We start from the raw sequence: 25,330 nt of genomic DNA, 5'->3' as shown, positions 1-25,330 counted from the left end.
TATGTCCAACTAAAAAAAGGACCCCAAGAATTTAGCAGTGGGACTAACCCATGTGCAGATTGGACTACTGCTAAGTTGGTATGCTTTGTGTCCATTTTACACCTGAAAATATCTACCACAAAAAGTTCTGTTAGACAAAAAGATGGGCAAATTCTAGGTTATATTTGTCCCTAGGTCTCTGATATATGAAGGAACTGTAACAAAAGTGCATTCCCCATTCAGTCCATGCTTTCCTTGATATGAAACATTTCTATATTCTTAAGACATTCTCTGTGACCCTTCTTACAATACATCTCAATACATTTGACTTTAAGGAAGTAAGCTTTAGGAGCTTTTAATGTTGTTGGCATAGTAAATTAGATTTGTCAATGTGTAAATAAACCAATTCAAAATACATCTACTTTATTTCTACATTGGAACCAATTAAAGGTAATTTTTAAGATAATTTGTCTTGCAAGTGATTTTTCTCAGTTTTTTGAAATGTGATTTTCTAAATCTGCTTTTATTCCAAACCAATTTCAAAGCTTTCTATAAGTTATTTACAAAATGTGTATGTAAGAACCCATCATATAGCTGATTATTTTTTCCATTTCTTGAAAATAACTTAATGGGGTACAAATTTGATAGCATTTTGCCCGGTTTTTGGGCCTTAAATTGGTGTTCAGCATACCAATTTTGCAGTGGAATGTGCTACATGATGTGTACATGAAATGCGGCAGCCATCATATTGGCTAAGGAGCTCCTTAGGGTCCCAGGTAGCCACCTGAAATGAACACTGGACTATTTACAATATGTAAATAGGGGTCCTACCTTGTCTTAGGACCATTTGGGGAAATTAGTGCCTGGGAGCATTTGATTCAATCATTCTTAAGCCCAACCGGCATAACATGCGGGAACACTCAGGAAGCAACAATGGTATTTAAAGGGATCCTCACCTCCATTAAGGTAAGTCTCTGGATAGTCGTTTTAGGCTGCTGGTGATGTTTGGAGTCATATTTTGGCTGCTTTGACTGAGTTTTAGCAGTTTTTTCAGTACAAATTTGTTGGAGAGCTGACTCTTGGCTGCAGCTGGACTGTTTTACTACATTGGCTGCGGTAGTATTCGGAAATATGGGGATGTTGCTGGGATTGCCATTGAGGCTGTCGCACCAGGGGTATCAGCATCAACAGCAAGCACAGCAGCACAGACATGCAGAGGCTCAAAGAAGATGGCAAAGAGGTGATGGGCACAGAAGTAAAGGGAATTAGGGGTTACAGGGAGCAGGCAGGAAATTGGACATGAATTTAGATTTGAGGTTAGGATCAAATCAGCCATGATCTTATTGAATGGCGGAGCAAGCTCGAGGGGCCGACTGGCCTACTCCTGCTCCTATTTCTTATGTTCTTATAGGATGTGGGTCTTCAGGAACAGAATGTCATACCTGAACATGACAGAGGAGTAATGTATGAGGAGGCTCTGCTTCAGCAGGCAGTCAGACACTGACCTATGTCATCTGTTGCAGCAGGAATTGGAGCCAAACATCAAGACACTCACAGCACTGCCTGTAGCTGTGAAGCTAACGGTGACTCTCAACTGCTACGCCATAGGCTCATTCCAAGCTGCAACAGGTGGCATCAGCAACATTAGTCAGTTTGCTGTCCATACAGCCATCAGGCAGGCATGTATGCTCTCTTTGCAAGCAATACACCACCTTCCCAATGCAGGCTGTCAATCAGGACAAGAGATCTGTTAGATTTGCCCACATCGCTGGATTTCCCCAGGGTCACACTTTACACTGCGTTCTCCCCTTCAAGAATCAGCCATGTTTTATAACAGGAAGGACCTCCACTTCCTGAACGTGCAGCTCATGTATGACCACAGGTAGCAGATAATGCAGGCCTGTGCCAGGTCACCTGACAGTTGTCATGATGCGGTCATACTGTGCCAGTCCTCAATCTCACTGACTTCTACCCAGACCAGCGGACATCAGGCTGTTCCTGTGCACTAGTGCTCAGTGAGTCCCACAGTGCAGACCCGTCTAACCTATCCTGTGAAAAGCTCATGATGCCGGTCTCTCAGCTGGTGCTTGCTCAGTCAAGGTCAAGTGACTCTGTGTTTTCATGAGTGCTGCCCTCTTCCAGATCCTCGACCTCTGGGTGCTCTACATTTGCTTCACCTTAAAGGGAAGAGAGGGCCAAGGATTAGCATTTAGTGTCAAGGATAAGCAGAGGCAGATAAGTGACTGCTGAAAGCAACTGCACTTTGTCATAGTGTGTGAGGGTGGGATTTCAGTGAGAGGAGAAATAGTGTAAGATGGCCAAGCACCCTGCAGCCTTGCCACTTGCCACATCCCTGATGCGAGACATCCCCATAATCTCCACAACATCCTCCTCAAGGAAAGGATGTTAATGGACACTTTCCGTCCTTCTGTTCTCGCCTGCTCTCTGTTATTGCTTGCAAGCTTGTCCTGCAGGAAAGAAGGGAACGTATTACTGTTTTTAGGATGTGCATGTCAAGGTAGAATATGATGTGTGGAAGAGGTAAGAGGAGTTGAGGGAAATAATAGTGAGGAGAGTAGCAGATGCAGAGTGCGATATTAGAAGCAGGCGGAGGTGGAGTGAAGTGTGATACAGTGATTGAAGGAAAGTGCTGGTAATCGGGGAGGGAAGCATTGTGAGCGCAGGGTCTATAGGTAGTATAGGGTTAAGCAGAGACTAATGTGAGATCTGAGTTAGGCATCTTACCTGAGCAACTCTAGTTAGGTTATTAAACTTCTTCTGGCATTGCAGCCAGGTCGATGGCGTGATGTTCCAGGCACTGTTTACTGTTGCTGAGCAGCTTGTCTGGATATCTTCCTGCTGCCAGGCAGGAAGAGGGCAGCCTCCTCCTGCCAACCTCCTCCACCAATACCTCCAATGCAGGGTTTAAACTAGCTTGGCAGGGGGATGGGAACCTGAGATTCAGAAGGGAGAGTAGTAGAGCTGGAAATGGAAGGCAGAAAATCAGTAAGCGAGTTTGGAAGGCAGAAGAAACAAAGGTGAGATAATGGACAACAAAAGAGTTTGGCAGCACTTAATGGTATATATTTCAATGCAAAGAGTCTAATGAATAAGGCAGATGAGATGAGGGCACAGATAGATACGTGGAAGTATGATATCTCAACTATTACTGAAACATGGCGTAGAGGGGCAGGAAAGGCAGCCTGACATCAGTAGTAGGGAAAATGCTAGAATCTATTATAAAGGATGTGATAACAGGACACTTAGTAAATTATAATAGGATTTGGCAGAGTCAACATGGATTTATGAAAGGGAAATCATGTTTGACAAACCTATTGGAGTTCTTTGAGGATGTAACTAGTAGAATAGATAAGGGGGAACCAGTGGATGTAGTGTATTTGGATTTTCAGAAGGCTTTTGATAAGGTCCCACACAGGAGGTTGGTGAACAAAGTTAGAGCACATGGAATTGGGGATAATATACTGGCATGGATTGAGAATTGGTTAACAGGCAGAAAACAGAGAGTAGGAATAAACAGGTCTTTTTCAGGTTGGCAGACTGTGACTAGTGGGGTACTGTAGGGATCGGTACTTGGGCCCCAGCTATTCACAATATATATCAATGATTTGGATGAGGGGACCAAATGTAATATTTCTAAGTTTGCTGATGACACAAAACTAGGTGGGAATGTGAGTTGTGAGGAGGATGCAAAGAGGCTTCAAGGGGATATAGACAGGTTAAGTGAGTGGGCAAGAACATGGTAGATGGAATATAATGTGGAAAAATGTGAAGTTATCCACTTTGTTAGGAAAAACAGAAATGCAGAGTATTTTTTAAATGGTAAGAGATTGGGAAATGTTGATGTTCAAAGGGACCTGGTGTCCTTGTACATGAGTCAATGAAAGCTAACATACAGGTGCAGCAAGCAATTAGGAAGGCAAATGGTATGTTGGCCTTTATTACAAGAGGATTTGAGTACAGGAGTAAAGATGTCTTACTGCAATTATACAGGGCCTTGGTAAGACCACACCTGGAGTATTGTGTACAATTTTGGTCTCCTTACCTAAGAAAGGATATACTTGCCATAGATGGAGTGCAACAAAGGTTCACCAGACTGATTCTTGGGATGGCAGGATTGTCGTATGAGGAGAGATTGTGTAGACTAGGCCTGTATTCTCCAGAGTTTAGAAGAATGAGAGGTGATCTCATTGAAACATACAAAATTCTAATAAGGCTCGACAGGGTAGATGCAAGGAGGATGTTTCCCCTGGCTGGGGAATCTAGATCCAGGGGTCACAGTCTCAGAATAAGGGGTAGGCCATTTAGGACTGAGATGAGGAGAAATTTCTTCACTCAGAGGGTGGTGAATCTTTGGAATTCTCTACCCCAGAGGGCTGTGGAGGCTCAGTCATTGAGTACATTCAAAACAGAGATCGATAGATTTCTAGATATTAAAGGCATCAAGGGATATGGGGATGGTGCAGGAAAATGGCGTTGAGGTAGAAGATCAGCCATGATCTTGTTGAATGGCGGAGCAGACTCGAGGGGCCGGATGGCCTACTCCTGCTCCTATTTCTTATGTTCTTATGTTCAACATTCCTGGTTACAGACAAGATAGAGAGGGGGTTAAAAAAGGACAGGGGTGACAATATTGGTTAAAGAAACAATTACACCTGTGAGGAGGGATGATATGTTAGAAAGATCATCAAATGAGGTCATATGGATTGAGCTCAAAAACAAAAAAGGGGCAATCACACTACTGGGAGTGTACTATAGACCCTCAAACAGTCAGATGGGGATAGAAGAGCAAATGTGTAGGCAAACTTCTGAGAAGTGCAAAAACAATAGGGGAGTCTATAACGAGGGGACATAGATTTAAGGTGAGAGGGGAGAGATACAAAAGGGTCCAGAGGGGCAATTTTTTCACTCAAAGGGTGGTGAGTGTCTGGAACGAGCTTCCAGAGGCAGCAGTAGAGGCGGGTACAATTTTGTCTTTTAAAAAGCATTTGGACAGTTACATGGGTAAGATGGGTATAGAGGGATATGGGCCAAGTGCAGGCAATTGGGACTAGCTTAGTGGTATAAACTGGGCGACATGGACATGTTGGGCCGAAGGGCCTGTTTCCATGTTGTAACTTCTATGATTCTATGATTCTATGAATAGGGCAGTAATAGTAGGGGATTTCAGCTACCCTAATATTAACTGGGATAGAATCAGTGTAAAAGGTATAGAGGGTGCAGAATTCCTAAAATTCATTCCGGAGAACTTTTTTAGCCAGTACATAGCAAGACCAACAAGAGAGGGGGCAGTTCTGGATTTAGTTTTAAGGAATGAAGCTGGGCAGGTGGAAGGAGTATCAGTAGGAGAGCATTTTGGTGGTAGTGATCACAATTCAGTTAGATTTAGAGTAGTTATGGAAGAGGACAAAGATAGAACAGGAGTAAAAGTTTTCAATTGGGGAAAGGCCAATTTCACGTAGCTGTGAAGTGATTTAGCAAAAGTGGACTAGAAACAGTTACTTGAAAGTAAATCAGTGTCAGAGCAGTGGCAGGCATTCAAAGAGGAGATAGTGAGGGTTCAGAGCAAATATGTTCCCACAAAGAAAAAGGGTGACACTCCCAAATCTAGAGCTGCCTGAATGTCAAGGAGCATACAGGGTAAGATAAGGCAAAAAAGGGAAGCTTATGTCAGATACCGAGAGCTCAATACTGCAGAAAGCCTAGAGGAGTATAGAAAGTGCAGGGGTGAAATTAAAAAGGAAATTAGGAAAGCAAAGAGAGCGCATGAAAAAATATTTGCAAGTAAAATCAAGGAAAGCCCAAAGATGTTTTAGAAATACATAAAGAGCAAGAGGATAACTAAGGAAAGAGTAGGGCCTATTAGAGACCAAAAAGGTAACCTATATGTGAAGGCAGAAGATGTGGGTCTGGTTCTTAATGAATACTTTGCATCTATCTTCACAAAAGAGGGGCACAATGCAGACATTGTAGTTAAGGAGGAGGAGTGTGAAATATTGGATGGGATGAACATAATAAGGGAAGAAGTATTAAGGGGATTAGCATTTTGAAAGTTGATAAATTACCAGGCCCAAATGAAATGTATCCCAGGCTGTTAAGAGAAGCAAGGGAGGAAATAACGGAGGCTCTGACCATCATTTTCAAATCCTCCCTGGGTACAGGCATGGTGCCAGAGTACTGGAGAACTGCTAACATTGTACAGTTGTTTAAAAAGGGAGAAAGGGATAGTCCAAGTAATTACAGGCCAGTCAGCCTAACCTCGGTGGAGGGCAAATTATTGGAAACAATTCTGAGGGACAGGATAAATCGTCATTTATAAAGGCATGGATTAGTCAACGATAGTTAAAATGGGTTTGTTAAGGGAAGGTCATGTCTGACTAAATTAATTGAATTTTTTGAGATGGTAATGTGGAGGGTCGATGAGGGTAGGGTATTTGATGTAATCTACATAGACTTTAACAAGGTGTTTGACAAGATCCCACATGGCAGACTGGTCAGAAAAGTAAAAGCCCATGGGATCCAAGAGAAATGGCAAGTTGGATCCAAAATTGGCTCAGTGGCAGGAAGCAAAGGGTAATGGTCGACAGGTTTTTTGTGACTGGAAGGCTGTTTCCAGTGGGGTTCTGCAGGGCTCAGTATTAGGTCCCTTGCTTTTTGTGGTATATATTAATGTAGGGGGCATGATTAAGAAGTTTGCAGATGATGCAAAAATTGGCCATGTGGTTGATAGTGAGGAGGAAAGCGGTAGACTGCAGGAAGATAGGAAGGACCTATTTCCCTTAGTAGGGGGTTCAAAAACCAGGGGCATAGATTTAAAGTAATTAGTAGAAGGATTAGAGGGGAGCTGAGGAGAAATTGTTTCACCCAGAGGGTGGTGGGGGTCTGGAACTCACTGCCTCAAAGGATGGTACAGGCAGAATCCCTCATCACATTTAAAAGGTGCTTGGATGTGCACTTGAAATGCTGTAACCTACAAGGCTACGGACCAAGAGCTGGAAAGTGGGATTAAGCTGGATAGCTCTTTTTCGGCCGGCACAGACACAATGGGCCGAATGGCCTCCTTCTGTGCCATAAATTTCTATGATTCTATGAATCCAGTGTCCAAGAACCGAGGTTGTGGGGTGGGGAACCTTGCAGATTCTCTTTTACCTGCCATTGTGAGAAACCTTCTGTTATAGTTGCCTTCATCCCAAGTGCAACTCTCCTTTAAGAGGTGCAGGCTGCCTTTAAATAGCATCAGGGACTTCATGGATATTCACACCCTCCATTGGGCGAGCTGCCAATGAATAGCGCTAGTGATGCTGCCAGCCCACTTACTTAATAATAATGAGGGCCCCTGACCAATATTGCTTCTAGTTGTGCTCACGTGATTGGGTGCGTGCTGCCCATGCAGCATCAATTCTGGGCCTAACAATTTTGTACCCCAATATTATTATGTGTGACTCATGTCTCCCATGTAAAAGGTTACTTTCTATAAAATCATTTTTGTTTTTTGTGATGAAAATAGTATCAAAGTAATAGACCTTACACAGGAAGTAGCTGCTCTCAATTATGTAATTCACCTGGCAAGATAGTATGGGAACCCATGTACTAAACACTCAATGTCTATGTATTCTGGCTAATGTGTGTAGGAATGTAGAAACAAGTTAAAAGAACCTGGCAATACTAGAAAGGACACTGATTCTTCATTCAACTCAATCAACTTTTATGATGATATATAAATCGGAGGCAAGAGATAGATTGGCACTTGCTGGTCTTCAGAGAGTGTCGAAGATAACTGAAGCTGGATTTCCTGCTAGGAATTCTCAACTGAAATGAAAGGCTATAATTTAGCTTAACACTTGTCACAGAGCAACTTCTTTCCATCCATTTGGCCTAATCACTTGAGTTGACCTCCTACTGAATGGCTGCCCTTTCCCACTGAATTAGAAATGCTCTAAAATTAGACTGTAAACATTAATGCACACAAAAAATGAAGCCTCACTAAAGGGTAAGACTTGATATTTTTGGCAACTTTCCCATGCCTGAGCAATCTGTTTGACTTACTGAAAGCTTTTGTCTTCACATTCCTGCATCAGGCTTGTTATTGGAAATGACCTCAGCCTCCACCCTCATTTCCTAAATCTTGGGTTCTGCAGCTGCAGGAAGAGGTCCTAAAGCAAACATTTCATACTGTAATTAAAACAGAGCAGCCAGGAATCAACAAAACTGCCAGGGCCCTGACAGCAATAATCGTCTTCTCCTTTGTTTTAATTCCGAATGTCCTGTTGGAGTGAAATTATGTGAGTTCTCAACCAGTAGAAAATTATATTAAAGTTTGCACAGAATTTCTCCCAAGCAATCATTACCCTATTCATTTAGAAAGCTTTATTCTTACATTTTGGTGGAGTTCGTGAGGATTTTTGCCCCCATCTGATTGTAATTTTGTGAATAAAAAGTGCACAGACCATGTCTCATTCAGCAAAACCATAAAGAAAGATAATTTTCCTTTTCATCCCTTCTTATTACTCAAACTGATTCTTTCTCAGGACCCTCAAACTGTGGAACTCTTTACCTTATTCAGTCTTCCCTTCCCCTTACAATCTACAGGCTTTTAAAATCCAGGGTTGGTGTTATCTAATGACTGTGTTACAAATTCAGGTCTGCCGTAGATACCTTCTCGGGTTCAGTGACAGCAGTCGCTCGCTTAAGCAAGTCTGTGCATCTTGTTTTTATGGGAGTTAATCGCACTGCCCTACATGTACTTGTACAATTGCATAACCCAGGGATGTAACAATAGCATCACCTTGTGATTTAGACCGGATGCTCGTGTCTTTTGCAGTGTATTTCTTCAATCTCTCCAAAGGCAGAACAAGTTAACGCGAGATAAAATGAGTCTTTGTTTGAATTGTTAAGCTGCTTTATTTCAGTCAGGTGAATGTACAGAGAAATATTTCTGATTGGATTTACCTATTTCCATCAATACAATTTGCTCGTGTTTAATAACATAAAAATAATGAACACACTATGCTACTCCATTTCATTGGACCATCTGGCTTGACCAAAACAGGCTGATTCCTCTGCATTCGGATTTATTGAGCCTGCCTTTTCTGGAGTCTTTCTGCTCAAACTTTGTAACTTTATAACTTTGTTTTATTCCTGACTGTTCACAGTCAGAAAGAGATCAAGAAGTTTCCAAAACAATAGGCATGAGATATTTATCAATTATGGAGACAAGCCACCATTTGCAGTTTATGAGGAAACAATATTAAATCTAGCTTATTAGCTCCTTAATTGCCTACAAACTTTGACTTTTTTTTAAATTTGCTGTAATGCACTCTGACTCTGAAATTCTGTGGGGGTTCTCCCACTCTCCTGCTGTAACTTTGGCTGGAGACCAATGGAGCCCCCAGAGAAATGGTATAAACTGCAGTTAAGGTGGAATTATAGCAGGAGACCAGGAGAACCCCCACAGAATTTCAAGGGCCTGTGCTTTTAAAACACATTTAAAGTAACTTATTTTTTACAAAACCTTTCTGTGGAAAAATGGTCAAAAGAAACTTAACTGTAACAGATATTCCTAATTTGCCTTGTCATCTTCCCTGCTTGTTTCTCAAAAATAATAAAATGCCTTTCCCCATCAACTGAGTTTTCTCCAGGCTACCCCAGCAAAACATTGTCTGGCCAAAGGACACAGAGGTCACCTTGCACACAATACTCCACTGCTAACTACCCCCTAAAAACAGTATAAGAGCAGCCTAAAGTTACTATTGATTTGGATGGTCTCAGAAAACCTTGACCCAGAATTAATCAAAAATTACAGGCTCTTTAAAGTAGATGGGCTATTTTATATGCTAACAGTGTAGCCAACCACACAGTCAAAGGTGTTATTTCCAACTAATATATCAAATAATACTAGTGACAGGATCTGTCACTTTCATCATTCCTGGGGATGTAATTTCCTCTTTTATTGGGTGCTGAGAACCAGTAGAAGTGAGAAGGTGTGAACACCACCAAGAAGAGATTTATTTCCTTACCATTAATGCACTGTTTGCTGTGATGTGTGTTTGTTAAGACATGTTCCCAAAGGTTCTGTTTTTGCATCAAAGAAAGAATACTCTAAATTACCTAGGCATCCTCTTGGGATCTTTAGTTCTCTATTTTGCCATGGTGCTATTATATGATGGGGGCTAAAAGAAGCTTCATGGGGAATAATCCTATGTAACTCATCCTGAGAGTTTGGTGTTCCAAGAATTTGCTGAGAAAAGCTGTAACCATTTCATACTCTGTCTTTTCTTTTATTTAAACAGTCAGACAAGTTCATATATTGTATAGGTTTGGTTATCATACTGTATTATTGCTTGCGGTGTCTTTTGGCTTTTGTATATTATTTCAACTGTAAGTAAATCTGACAAAGTCATTAACCTGCATGCAGTCATCTAGTGAGATGTGATTTGTCTGCCTTCTGAAATGACAGGAAAACATGGTGGGCATCCCAAGATTTACTGCAATTCAGAGTTAATTGTTAAATTTTGGCATGCTAACCCATAGACAGAGCAGAACTAAAAATGCAGGCTTTGGTTTGTAAGGGATTCAGTCTGCTAAAGGAAACTGTAGTTTAGGCATGAACACAGAAAATCTGTTAGGGAAAAGCCTGAACTGTAACACTCCACTCCACTAGGATATTCTGGTCCTGAAATTCCATGCAGGTTCTACTGGTCTCCCACTGCAATTCTGGTGGGAGACCAGCAGAACCCCCTTTTTCAGCCGTTTATGCTGTTTTGCTTGGTTTCCTACCCATCTCCCGCCAGAGTTACAGCAAGAGACAGTCGAGCCCCTGTGGAATCTCAGGGCCTCTGGACAAGGTGAAATATATATTTCTTGGAATGATTGCCATAGCAATTGCAGGTTTTATCAAGCAAACTCCATTTTATAAAGTATAAACACATATCGACGCAACGGCAAGGATGGCAGTGAGTCTCTGACCATCAATGTGATCATTCCTCTTTCAAATGCTACCTTATTTATATCTAGTCACTCATTGTGATGGATTCACATGGTTACCACGGTAACAACAGTTTCTCTGTTACCCTCTGTTCGAATCCTAATCAATCCTTATCGACTTTACAGTTACACATTAATCTAGACATTCAGACTCTGGATCTGCTCTAATCCACTTAGAGACTTGTGGGTTTGATAAGGGAGGTGAAGAGAAGGCTCACTTGGGTGACCAGGAAGAACTGTGAGTCAATACACGGTCCTTTCACCTCAGGGTTTCAACCCAGCACAAAAAAGATAGGATAAAGGACCCCTCTCTCTGTTGGTGGTAAGGATCATGTGTGAAATGAATTTGTGGCAGTCTCAATACAGTTTCTAATCCTCAATGATGGCAGAGTCCAGCACGTGAATGCAAAAGACAAGGCTGAAGCGTTTGCAACCATCTTCAGCCAGAAGTGCCGAGTGGATGATCCATCTCGGCCTCCTCCCGATATCCCCACCACCACGGAAGCCAGTCTTCGGCCAATTCGATTCACTCCACGTGATATCAAGAAACGGCTGAGTGCACTGGATACAGCAAAGGCTATGGGCCCCGACAACATCCCAGCTGTAGTGCTGAAGACTTGTGCTCCAGAACTAGCTGCTCCTCTAGCCAAGCTGTTCCAGTACAGCTACAACACTGGCATCTACCCGACAATGTGGAAAATTGCCCAGGTATGTCCTGTCCACAAAAAGCAGGACAAATCCAATCCGGCCAATTACCGCCCCATCAGTCTACTCTCAATCATCAGCAAAGTGATGGAAGGTGTAGTCGACAGTGCAATCAAGCGGCACTTACTCACCAATAACCTGCTCACCGATGCTCAGTTTGGGTTCCGCCAGGACCACTCGGCTCCAGACCTCATTACAGCCTTGGTCCAAACATGGACAAAAGAGCTGAATTCCAGAGGTGAGGTGAGAGTGACTGCCCTTGACATCAAGGCAGCATTTGACTGAGTGTGGCACCAAGGAGCTCTAGTAAAATTGAAGTCAATGGGAATCAGGGGGAAAACTCTCCAGTGGCTGGAGTCATACCTAGCAAAAAGGAAGATGGTAGTGGTTGTTGGAGGCCAATCATCTCAGCCCCAGGACATTGCTGCAGGAGTTCCTCAGGGCAGTGTCCTAGGCCCAACCATCTTCAGCTGCTTCATCAATGACCTTCCCTCCATCATAAGGTCAGAAATGGGGATGTTCGCTGATGACTGCACAGTGTTCAGTTCCATTCGCAACCCCTCAAATAATGAAGCAGTCCGAGCCCGCATGCAGCAAGACCTGGACAACATCCAGGCTTGGGCTCATAAGTGGCAAGTAACATTCGCGCCAGATAAGTGCCAGGCAATGACCATCTCCAACAAGAGAGAGTCTAACCACCTCCCCTTGACATTCAACGGCATTACCATCGCCGAATCCCCCACCATCAACATCCTGGGAGTCACCATTGACCAGAAACTTAACTGGACCAGCCATATAAATACTGTGGCTACGAGAGCAGGTCAAAGGCTGGGTAGTCTGCGGCGAGTGACCCACCTCCTGAATCCCCAAAGCCTTTCCACCATCTACAAGGCACAAGTCAGGAGTGTGATGGAATACTCTCCACTTGCTTGGATGAGTGCAGCTCCAACAACACTCAAGAAGCTCGACACCATCCAAGATAAAGCAGTCCGCTTGATTGGCACCCCATCCACCACCCTAAACATTCACTCCCTTCACCACCGGCGCACTGTGGCTGCAGTGTGTACCATCCACAGGATGCACTGCAGCAACTCGCCAAGGCTTCTTCGACAGCACCTCCCAAACCCGCGACCTCTACCACCTAGAAGGACAAGAGCAGCAGGCACATGGGAACAACATCACCTGCACGTTCCCCTCCAAGTCACACACCATCCTGACTTGGAAATATATCGCCGTTCCTTCATTGTCGCTGGGTCAAAATCCTGGAACTCCCTTCCTAACAGCACTGTGGGAGAACCGTCACCACACGGACTGCAGCGGTTCAAGAAGGCGGCTCACCACCACCTTCTCAAGGGCAATTAGGGATGGGCAATAAATGCTGGCCTCGCCAGCGACGCCCACATCCTGTGAATGAATAAAATAAAAAGGTACTCTTACTGAAAGAAGTCATAAGGATGATTGACTTGGCACACAGCTGTGAGCCAGCAAAGCTGAAAACACATGAAGTGGCCTTTGAGACTTTTTTCCCCAGCAAACATTTACTCAGTATAGTGTTCTCATACCTACATGAGATTACCGCATGCTCACTGTGCTGAAATCATACTATCTCCTATTTTTTCTCCAGGGCTTCAAGATTTTATATCCCTCTTTGTCTATTGGCTTTTACAGGCGAAGCTTGGTGTTAACTAAACATCATTGATTTACCTCATTCTTTTCTTCTAGTCTTTTCAATCTTGGGGATGTCTTGCACTTTGGCCGTGACTCTTTACCCAGGTTTCTCAATAAAAAATCTACATATGATCATAGATTTTCTGACCAGGTGGAAACCTGACCAGAAATGGAGTGATGTAAGAATCACATCCATCCAACTGTTTTTCCATGGTTAGCCTATTGTTAATATTGTGGGCGAGCTGCAGGCACAAAAAATGCCTGTGATTGGAACCTTGGTCATTGATGAGCAGGAAATCACATAATGCTGCAGGATTTAAAGCCCTGCAGCAGCTTAAAGGGGCAGGCATGTTGCTTTCTGAAATGTGGAACTCAAGTAGATTGTGACAAAAATTCTGGAAGGCATGTACAAGGCCAGGGAACAGCTCATTTCTCAGAAGGGAGCAAGAGATTGTTCTGGAGGAATTGAGCAGAAGAGGTTATCTCCTTTTGGCAGTGAGTGCCACAAACACCCCAAGAAGAGCAGCCCATAGATAATGGGAGGTGGTCACCACCAGTGTGAATGGCACCTCCACCATATCACACACCTGGAGGCAGTGCCAAGGTAAGTTTAATGACCTTACAAGGTTAGTCAAGATAGAAGAATGCAACATTACCTTCCATTAATGCAGTGTACTAAGCATGCATGACATTTACAATAACCTCCCCCTCAAGCTGTCTTAAAGTACTTTCATACCTTACCGTGAATGTCCACGACACTGTGGCATTCACGTTACACTCCAACCTTAAAATGGAAGGGTATCTTCACTCCCCTCCTCATTTGAATTGAAACCAAAAGAATCCTTCCATCTAATGTAGCTGAATGTTGCATGCACCTCTCTCAATACGCACTATGGGCTACATGTTGACTCTTGGGTATTATTATATGTCATCTTGACAATTGCAACTTCTCACTTCTTTTACTCTGTTCGCCCATAACAGAGACTAAACAGCTACAGGTAGCACCTGGATGATGCACCAAACTAGGCTGGACAGCACATACATTACAAACTCTCAACTAGGCAATCACACGTTTGTTCATTAAAAATCTGGTAGCACTAATGTTGATATGTGCGCAGAGAATTCCTGCAAAGGTTTGCCGCTTGTTTAATCAGATGCCATGACTGGAAGATTTGTGAGTTACATGGAAAATGTAAAGTAGTGTAGTTGAAGGCACATGTACAAGGCATGGGAAGATACAGACAGGTGTGTCAATACACATATACAGGTTAAGAGGTATCCTGTATAAAAGCTTGCTGAATGGTATCAGGTAATGCTCTGCAGGCTGCTCCTACTTTTGTTTGCGGTCCCCATGATGCACCTGGGTCTATTCCTTCTCTGGGGACTCCATGATTGTACCTCTTTGCGGAACAAAGTTGTGCAGCATGTAGTACACAGCACACAAAAATCCTTAAAATCTTACAGGACTGTATTGCAGGACACTGCCAGCCCTATCCAGACACCTGAAATTCTTCAGCATGCCAATGTTGTCCTTGATAACCACTCTGATTGGAAGCCAACACCTATGTCCACCTGGTGCCCTAAGAAACTGCACCAGAGGCTGGGTATTCTGCGGCAAGTGACTCACCTCCTAACTCCCCAAAGCCTTTCCACCATCTACAAGGCACAAGTCGGGAGTGTGATGGAATACTCTCCACTTGCCTGGATCAGTGCAGCTCCAACAACACTCAAGAAGCTTGACACCATCCAGGACAAAGTAGCCCTCTTGATTGGCACCCCATCCACCACCCTAAACATTCACTCCCTCCACCACCGGCGCACCGTGGCTGCAGTGTGTACCATCCACAGGATGCACTGCATCAACTCACCAAGGCTTCTTCGACAGCACCTCCCAAACCCACGACCTCTACCACCTAGAAGGACAAGGGCAGCAATCATATGGGAACAACACCACCTGCACATTCCCCTCCAAGTCACACACCATCCCGACTTGGAAATATATCGCCATTCCTTCAATGTCGCTGGGTCAAAATCCTGGAACTCCCTGTGGGAGAACCTTCACCACACAGACTGAGCGGTTCAAGAAGGCAGCTCACCACCACCTTCTCAAGGGAAATTAGGGATGGGCAATAAATGCTGGCATTGCCAGTGATGCCCACATCCCATGAACGAATAAAAAAAAGTGTTATAAGCCATGGCTGCAGGGTAGGCTTGATTGCCCAGAAGCCAACCTTAATCTTATCTTTGTGGATCTCTGAACATCTGCCTGTAGATTCTGGTTTGGAAGAACCAACGGGTGGACGCAGAGCTCTGGTACAGTCTGACCTGTCTGATATCCCTCAATTGGCCCTCCTCATCTTTCTCTAAAAGCACAGATATAGAGGGTTTCTCATGGGCGGGGTGATGGAAACAGTAAAACAACACTTGCCACAAAGGCTCCTGAAAACCAAAGTGAAAACAAAAAAAAAACAAGAAAAAGAAACCAGTGGAGAAATGGCCCAGAAATTCATTACAAAATCTTCTTTCTATGCTATTTACATGAATTTCTGTATATAGCCTAGTCCTGAACAATCTTGAATGCCCATTTAACATGGTTGAATAATGCATACAGTACTTTACTGGAATGCCAGAAAATAATGTGGATAAAGTATTGATGTCATTTTGCCGTTATTTACACACTGCCAATAAAGTGGTAAAGGTTTCCAGGGCCATTTAAATCACAATTGCAAATTTAAAAGGGGCTAAAAATGGGTGGATATTCAGTGTAACAGATCTGCACCCTATTTTCCAATTGGTAATGTCCATTTTGCACCCAAGAATTATCGATTGGACAATCTACACCATGATATCATAATAACATGTGTTTAGAAGTCCATTTCCATGACAACTTTATCATCGCTAATTTGGGATTAGCACAGGGAGTCTTAATTTAAATACAGTGAGGATGGAGAGAATCAATCATAGATATGGGAATACTTCACTAATGAAAGTTTTGTGCAGAGGTTGGTGATTTTTATATGAAGCAGCAGCTGAATAAATTGGAGATTAAGGACCGAAACTAAGGGTGTCATGGTGACATGCTACACTAGTGTTCCAATGAACTGCGCCACAAACTGTGAGTGCATCCACTGTTCTGCAATGCAAGTAGACGTGGTGCCACTATACATGCGCCAGTCTCTGAGCTGTGCTTGCTAGGGTCAGATCGAATTATGCTGCATCTTCATAAAGGCTGCTCTCCTCTCCCTGAAGTGGTACATGGGCCTCGACATTTTCAGCACCTGAAATAAAACAGAGGGACAAGGATTAACTTTTAATGTGAAGGGAGAACAGAGAGGGGTGAATGACTGCTGAAAGCAGATGTGGTTTGTCATGCAGAGTGTGTAGGGTGAGATAGAAGAAAGAAGGGAAAAAAGAGGATACAGTGTGAAGAAACCCTGTGCGACATCTCCTCCAGTGTTGCCACTCGCCACGGCCTTGACTCTCCCCCTGATCATGATGGCCAGCATGTTTACTTTCATGGGGGAGAGGGTGTGCAGATGGTCCCGGCTTCCTCCGGTGACAGTCTGCTTCCTCATGTTGTGCTTAACCTTCTCCTGCAAGAAAGAAGGGAATGTGTTAGTGACAGCCTTGTGAACTGTTTTGAGAATGTTCCTGAATTAGTCAGATAGTGTGGATGTTGTGTGCAAGAAGTGAGGTGTGGGTGTGTAAAGGTTGCAACATTGGTGAGAGTAGGAGGTGAGTAGGACAAGGAGGTAAAGTGGGCTGCAGTGATTGAAGGAGAGTGAATGGAAGTGGGGGAGGTGTGAGTTGTGAGTAGTGAGGTTGCAGGTAGTGCAGTTATGAGGAGAGAGTAATTGAGGTGAATAGTAGGATTCATGCCTTGACAACTCTGCTGAGGTCACTAAGCCTCTTGCAGCATTGCAGCCATGTCCTGGGAGCTAAGCTCCTCACATTAACCTCCTTAGCGACTCCTTCCCAGTGGTGGTAAAGATGTTGCTAGAGGGCTTTCTGCCCCCTGAGGGGAATAGGATCTCACTCCTCTTGCACACCACCTAGACCAGAGCCTCCAACACTGTATTGGAAAGTCTAGGTGCCCTCTCCGGATCTCTTACTGCCATTTTGCACTTTTCAACATTTCCTACTGTCTGCAGAGACAGTGCACCACTCCTTGAAGAGGTGCTGACTGTCTTTAAGACTGCATCAGAGAGGCCCAATTTTCAATCCCCCAAACAGGCGTGCAGCCAATAAGCAGCTCAAGAGGCATTGGCTGCACACTTCACACTTGAGATCCCAGCACAAATTTTGCATGGTGCCTGTGCCCACATGAACAGAAACGTGCAGAGCACACTCTGTCCTCTGCATGCCCGTTTTTGGGTGCGATCGAATTTCTAGGCCCTTAAGTGGAGAGGCCATAAGATGTGGCAAGGTCATGGGATAGCCGTTGATGTAGGAGGCAGGGGAATTTATGTGAATGGTGAGGATGAAAGCAGGAAAGTCAGAGAAAAAGGGGCTATGGGAATTTAAATATATTGAAATTCCAGAGTACAAGGAGTCACTCAGAGCAAAGGCTAAGGGCAGGGACCTTATTGAGGAAGTTGGCTTGTGTTTTGGGTGGGCGGTACACAAAGAGAATTTTAAATGAAAGGCAAGACGAATGGAAAAGGGTCAAAATACTCAAAGGAGGAGAAGGTGCTATAGGAGTAGCGGCAGAGGCCAAGGTGAGACTTGGCAATAAAAGCTACACCACTGCCACTGTGGACTGGACAGTGATAAATTGTGTAGCCAGGCAGGGAGGCTTCGTTGAAGTGGAAAGGAATTGCTGCCCATAAGCCAGCTTTTTGTCAGTGGCAGGATGTTGATGGATTGATCCATGATGGGTGGTAAGTACCTTGTTTGTGAGAAGGTGAACATTCTATAGCGTGACACAGAGCAGACCAGTGATTGATGATCCTTTGCTAAATACAAAATGATGGACCCAAGAAATGATGGACCAAAGACATTCCATCTGTAAGAAGCAGTCAGGGTTGCTGTTCATGAATTAGCAGGTAAGGAGTCTCTTTGGGGGAATAGCATGATTCAAAATGTTAATAAATGCAGAATTTGGTGGACTATTATGTAATTTCTGATTTTTGTCACACGTTACTATCATCCTGTGGAGTTGCAGAAATTCCCAGGATTGACACAAACCACTATTCCAAGATTTACTAAGGCATAAACATCAGCATTTTCTTGGCTGTACTTCATCAATTTCCTTGAACATAAAAGAGGCAAGTATCTTTAAAACTTGAGAAACTCACTGGGCGTTAATTGGGCTGTGTAGTGCCCGTTGTTTCAGCGTTACGCGGCCTCTCCAACATCCAAGATGGCGTCTTGGCTGCGCATGCACGTTTCCAGCGTGACGTGTGCCGGGCGCCATCTTGGTATAGGAGTTAGCACATGTACAAATACCGAATGCCGGAAGCATGTAAGGTAAGGAGAAAATAGATACAATCAATGTGCGACACTGATTTAAAGTGATAGACACCATTTTGGGACTTAAGCTCAACTCAACGCATAGTCTTAAACCCGACCATCTGAACATGTCTAAGAATGCCTGGAGGACCCCCTTCAGTGCTATTTAAAGGGTCATGCAGGATTTACAGGTTAGTGGCAGGATTATTGCTTCTGGTTGCCGAGACATTTGTAACTGTTTTTGGAGGTCTTCTCTACTTGAATACTAGGACGCGGGGACATAGCCTAGCATTTAGAGCCAGGACGTGCAGGAGTGAAGTTAGGAAATGTTTCTACACGCAAAGGGTGGGGGACGTGTGGAATGCTCTTCTGCAGATGGCAATTGATGCTAGCTCACTTGTGAATGTTAAATCTGATATTGATAGTTTTCTGTGAGGCAAGGGTATTAAGGGATATGGAGTTAGGTAACAGGTCCATCATGATCTCACTGAATGGTGGAACAGGCTCGAGCGGCTAAATGCCACTGCCACTTGCTGCCTCCTGATATGCGCCACCTTCTCCTGCAAGAAAGCGGGACGTGTTTCTGGGTGATGCGCCTGTCATGGTTGAATAGCTGTCAGTGTGTGTGGCCTGTGCTTTGTGGGTAGGCGGCTTGCAATAGGGGTGATGTGTAACGGTGAGCGGAAGCATCTGATTGACAGAGTTGAGTACTGATGGAAAGCCTTTGTTGGTATGTAGGTGATGGGGGGGTGTAGTGCATGAAGCAGTGGATGCGGCTAGTGGGTGCAGTTGGTAGGTGTCGCCACTTGACAGTTGACCTCACTCACCTTGACCACTCATGTCAAAGCATTGAACTTCTTCATGCACTGCATCTATGTTCACGATACTGTGCGCCTGACACTGACTTCATCCCCCACTGCCTCCCACTGCCTTTTGGATATATGCCTGGAGGGCCTCTTGCCCCCACCCCCGCCCCTGTGGATATAGGATGTCCTTTCTTCTGTCCACCTCTTGCACCAAGGCCTCTAGTGCATCAGCAGAGAACCTTGGTGCATGCACTCTCGCAGGCCTGGTACAAACTCAGATCGGCAGATTGGTGAGGTCTGGCATGCAGATTGGAGGATGTGGGATTTAGTAGTGCGCATTCAATGTTTTAACATAACTAATCAGTTTGTAAACATAGGGATGGGAGCTGCATCTGTGTTTTGCATGTGCAATGACTGATCTCCGTTCAGACTCCGTGCAGACAACAGACTGTTATTTTGAGCAAATAACAGGTACCGGCTACCTCTTAGAGATTTTTAAGTGACAGCCTTCCTTTAGGAGATTGGGGCTCCCCCTCCTGGTGGAAAGTGCGAATTGCATTGAATCCTCGTGTCAACACTGATTCGGAACGCTGCTTGAAGATAAGTCCTCAGGCCTCACGAAAGTTTTGTCCTGCCTGCAGAGGGACCATTGGGCGCAGGGTAATAGCGGATCGCACTACCCCTGCCCAATAATAAGCCCTATCCAATTTTTCCCCCACTGTGTTCAATAACTTCTATTCATCTTACCTGTTATATGTTCAGAGGTGTACAAAGCTCTGTAATCAGGGCTTTAAATATTTATCACCAAAGGCAAGAATCTGCTGAGTAGAGTGAATAGCTCTTTTAAACAGTCATTTCAGTTCTATGAATTGCAAATTACTGATTGTGCTGCAAACTATCTTGCTTGTGTTCCTGCTTCTTTGAATCATTTTATTTGTAAATAAATTTGGACAGTAATTTAACCTGCACAAATTGATTTAGCATGGTGAATATTTTTCTGCCTTCTGAATTGACAGGAGATGTAGCAAGAATCCAACTTGCTCTCCAGCAGCATTTGCCATTTTAATCCTGTGCTACCCTAATTCAATATGATAGAGAATAAAAGGTGCAGGTTTCAGTGGGAGATTCAATCTGCTTACAGAAACTGTCATCAAGCTGTTTACATTATAAGAGCACAATGGAAAAAGCCCAAACCATAACAATTGCTCCAGCCACAAGTGGTGACCTTCATCTGCCATGATGTGAGAAATTGCACTTTGAGTTAAGGAAATCATTTTATTCCTTCAATTTTCTAAAGGGAAAGGCTAATTCATATCTGAACCTGAACTGTAGTTCTCTAAAACTGGCCCAATTTGGGGCACCTAAAATTGCAATTTTGTTTGGGACATGTCACCTGTGCAGCTCCATGCTATTAATGCCACACACCATCCCTCGCCTTGAAGGTATTGCCCAATGAAAAAGTAATTACCAGTGGTACAATGGCGTGTTGCATTCGAACATCAGGATACAAATGCCACAGAGTGGTGAGATGACTTTCTCCATACTATAGAGTTTCTGATCTCAGCATTAATCTGATGAAGCAATGTGTAGATTCTAGGAAGAGAGAATTAGATACAGAGTCATCAAGGGCTATGTTCATGCACCTTGCACTGTCTGGTTATAGAGTAGCATTGGAAGAGGCCTGGAAGTGGGTTGACCTCTCAAATATGGATAGCGAAGAAAAAAGGAGAAAACAAATCATTGAAAAGAAGGAAGACGAACAACCTCTTATGGTGGGCTGGTGGGGAGGACGGGCGGGGTTGGGGGGGGGGGGACTTGGTCATGCATTGTTCTTTCTCCTTGATTCAAATCCAGCCAAGCTTCATGATATGAAAATCTAATTTGTTCATTGAGTATTTGTGAAATTAGTTGATGCAGTCTCAATCGTCTCCTTGGTGGAGATGGCCCAAAGCACAAAACAGATCCTAATTCAAGACCAATTGGCAACTTCACTCACAGATGCCATGACAAGACATGGCTGATGCTGGAAATAGAAAAAATATAACAATAGGCTTTCTTTCTGAGGTTGGGTTGAGCATGTGTTGGGTCAGTGTAGAGTGAATTTTTATTCTGCATCTAACCCATCCCTTGACAGAGAATGAAGACTTTGCTCTTGACATTGGGTGTCTGAAATGATAAACTTTCTCTTCCCCAGTATCCATCACCTTGATGGGCACAAAATTCACAGAAAGGAAACTGGAAAAAAGTAGTTATTTTACTGAAATCTTCCCAGTTGCTTTTTATAACTTCAGAATAAGTCAACCGACTCAGTGACCAGTAACATAATTAGGATGCAGGGACCTTGACACACAGATCAGTGCAGTTATTTTTTAATCGCCTTTCTGTTCCATTTCACTACCCCTGCCAATGGGTGTCATTACAGAAAGAAAAACAGGAAGAAAATATTGGTTTCTATACAGGTATAAAACTGACCACAGTAGAGATCTAGTGAAGATTTAATTTCAATAAATTGTTAGGCTAAAGGGGGTAGGAGGTGCATGTGAGTTTTATAGTCTATACAATCAACTCCAAAGAAACAAATTGCTGATACAGAGAAAATCTGATAGACCAAACCCCTTCCCATTCACTCCCAATACATAGAATCTCAGTGGGCCATACCAGTTACCAGTTTGGAATCCAAAAGACCAAAAATCTTCCATTTATTCCCAATGTATAGATTCTCAATGTATCGAATCTCTTCTCTGTACAGAATTCTAATGTACCAGCACACAGAGGATATCTGTATGTTGTCCAATTTCACTATGAGATAACATCCCATTTGAAAATGAGAGAATGCTGTGGGGAATATGAGTTATTAAAATGTTTCATCCATTGATTCACCTGATAACCCATGAATAGGGATCACCAAAATCAGTTTTTACCAATTTCCATCAATAAATTGCTAACCTTTTTTTGGGTGGTAAATCAGTAAAAAGAGAATTCCTTATGAATTTGAGGGAGAAAAAAAACATTTCTCATTAGTTTCTTACCAAAACTAAGGTTCAAAGATGAGCATGAATCAGATCTGTGACAACCAACAACAACAACTTGCATTTATATAGCGCCTTTAATGTAGTAAAACGTCCCACAGAAGTTTCACGGAAGTGATTATCAAATTAAATTTGACACGAGCCACATGAGGAGAAATTAGGACAGGTGACCAAAAGCTTGGCCAAAGAGGTAGGTTTAAGGAGCGTTTTAAAGGAGGAAAGAGAGGAGAGAGGGGAAAAGGTTTGGGGAGGGAATTCCAGAGTTTAGGGCGTAGGCAGCTGAAGACGCGGCCGCCAATAGTGGAGCGAATTAAATTGGGCATGCGCAAATGGCCAGAATTGGCGGAGCGCTGAGATCTCAGAGGTTTGTAGAGCTGGAGGAGGTCATAGAGCAAGGGAGCAGCTAAGCCATGGAGGGATTTGAAAACAAGGATGAGAATTTGTAAATCGAGGCGGTGCCAGACCAGGAGCCAATGTAGGTCAGCGAGCACGGGGGTGGATGGGTGAACGGGACTTTATGCGAGTTAGGATACAGGCAGCAGTTTGTTGGATGAGCTCAAGTTCATGGAGGGTGGCAGATGGGAGGCCGGCCAGGAGAGCATTGGAATAGTCAAGTCTAGAGGTAACAAAGGCATGGATGAGAGTTTCAGCAGCAGATGAGCTGAAGCAGGTGCAGGGACGGCCGATGTTACGGAGGTGGAAGTAGGCGATCGATCTTGGTGATGGAGCGGATATGTATTCGGAAGCATGCATGTTGTATCTGCATGTACTGAACTGACATCATAGATGCACATCTCTGGACCCGACTTTCATTAGGAAAGGAAATGAAGGCTGTGGAATTTGGATTTTTTTTTAAGAGGACCTGGATATTCTTTAGGCACTGCTGTGAGGACTCTATTCTTTATATTGGAACAAGCATCAGTCATTCATTTGTAGTTGGGTATAGATCAAGGTCAGTAATGCATTGACACAGTTATCATACTGATAGTGCCCTGAAGAATGAAATCATCAAAGGCTGACTCAGGTTGCATACCAAGGGATTATTTACTAAAAGCAAGACCACAACTGTTCCCCTGTGTATAATTTTCATTATCCCACCATCTTGGTGGCGGGTAAGTGATTGGAAGCAGAATAATAAACATAGGGGCCCAGAAAACCCATGGGCCAGCGACTGCAGCAATTACGCAGGAATCACACCTGCTGGTGACCTCTACCAGTTACCCCACATCTTGGGCACCCCACCTCTTCTCACATATTGCGGCATAGTCAGAAGGGCCTGGGGGAGGTGCTGGGCTACAACGAAGAGGAATCCTGCAACATGTTTTTCCCCATTGAAATTCCCCTCTTTATGATTTATGTGTTAGAGGAGAAAGAGGAAGAGGAACAGCAGACAACCTGGGAAGTCAGGCTTAGAAGGCAGTACTATAAGATATCTAGACCCTCCTGAAGATACCCAGCCACCAGGATGTATAGCCCCAGAAGAATATTTCTCAATATATCCATGGAGCTCTGAGTCCTGTAGAATGTACTCAGAAGTTCCTGGGGCTGCCACTCGCTCCAGGATGCTCTGAATTGTAGACAAGCTCCCTCGCCACTAGCACTTGGTCAGCACAAACTATTTGTGTGTCCAGACCCTCCCATCCCCTATAGCATTAGTTGGTTGAGTCGCAAGGATTTGTACTGCCTCCTCCTGTGTCTCTCCTCCTGTAACTTGTTTTTCTCGGGAATTGTGCGCAATCTTTTCCTGCGTGTCAAAAGAATATTTATTATTGTCAGTCGCACATTATTGAATTTGACAACATTTTGTGAAATCTGCTCACTTCTCTTATGGAATTCCCAAAGAGACAGTGAGGCTTCAACAGGCATGCACACATTGCAGTATGCTGTATCTATTTAATTGAAATCTTCCGTTTGCAGGTGCTACTACAATTAATTTAGTGCACAGGGTTATACTCTTAGATTTATGAATGCATTTTTGGTTTAAATATAGATCTACCTTATGAAATGTACAAAATAAACATGAATGGCAGCTTGCAGCCATAACACTTATCTTTGCTGACCTTGTGGGGTCATTAAATCTTGCCCTGCATTGGAGGGAGAATGTGAGAGTTAGAGAGTTGCCACTTACTACCTATGTCACTTCCTTTCACATGGTTCTAGCTGTTGTATTGTTAGGTGGCTTGTCACCCATTCCTACCATTATGTCCCGTTGTGCCTGATTTCAGTAAGAAAAGTATTTTTATCGCTCACTAAAGTGTTTGTTGCTCATTCCTATTGGAGACATGTCTTCACCTTTCTGCGTGTTAGTTCTGCTTTAAGAGCAGTCCAGCTTTAAATGCTGTAGCTACAGCCTCAGAAGAGCTACCTCCGACCCGTTCCTACATGTTTTCTGGGCCTCCCAGGTGCAGTCCATCAATTGCTGGCCTGACACATGCCTTTGAGCTGATCCCATGAGATCTGGAGGGGTCAGCGTCAAGGCCATTGCACAGGTGCAAGTCCTGCCCCAACACACTTCCGCTACGGGACGCAGAATTTCGGGGCACCTGTATCTAATATGGGTATATTTGTCCTTTGAGCGTTTAATGGGACAGTGTAGGAGAAGCTTTACTCTGCCTAACCTGACTTTATCTTGATGGTACAGTGTGGAAATCTGAAATGAGAACAGAAAATATTGCAAATACACAGCAGGTC

The 25,330-nt window shown here is 43.7% G+C and overlaps 1 long non-coding RNA gene across 1 annotated transcript in view; it reads left to right on the top strand.

The window, feature by feature from the left end:
* The window catches only part of LOC137332722 (uncharacterized), a 99,012-nt gene that overhangs the window by 71,776 nt on the left and 1,906 nt on the right, over positions 1-25,330 (top strand). The gene's annotated exons all lie outside the window — the stretch shown is intronic.

The sequence above is a fragment of the Heptranchias perlo genome, chromosome 15 (assembly GCF_035084215.1).
Source record: "Heptranchias perlo isolate sHepPer1 chromosome 15, sHepPer1.hap1, whole genome shotgun sequence".
NCBI lineage: Eukaryota > Metazoa > Chordata > Chondrichthyes > Hexanchiformes > Hexanchidae > Heptranchias > Heptranchias perlo.
Note: the sequence above shows the minus strand (reverse complement) of the source record. Positions and strands in the feature narration are given on the sequence as shown.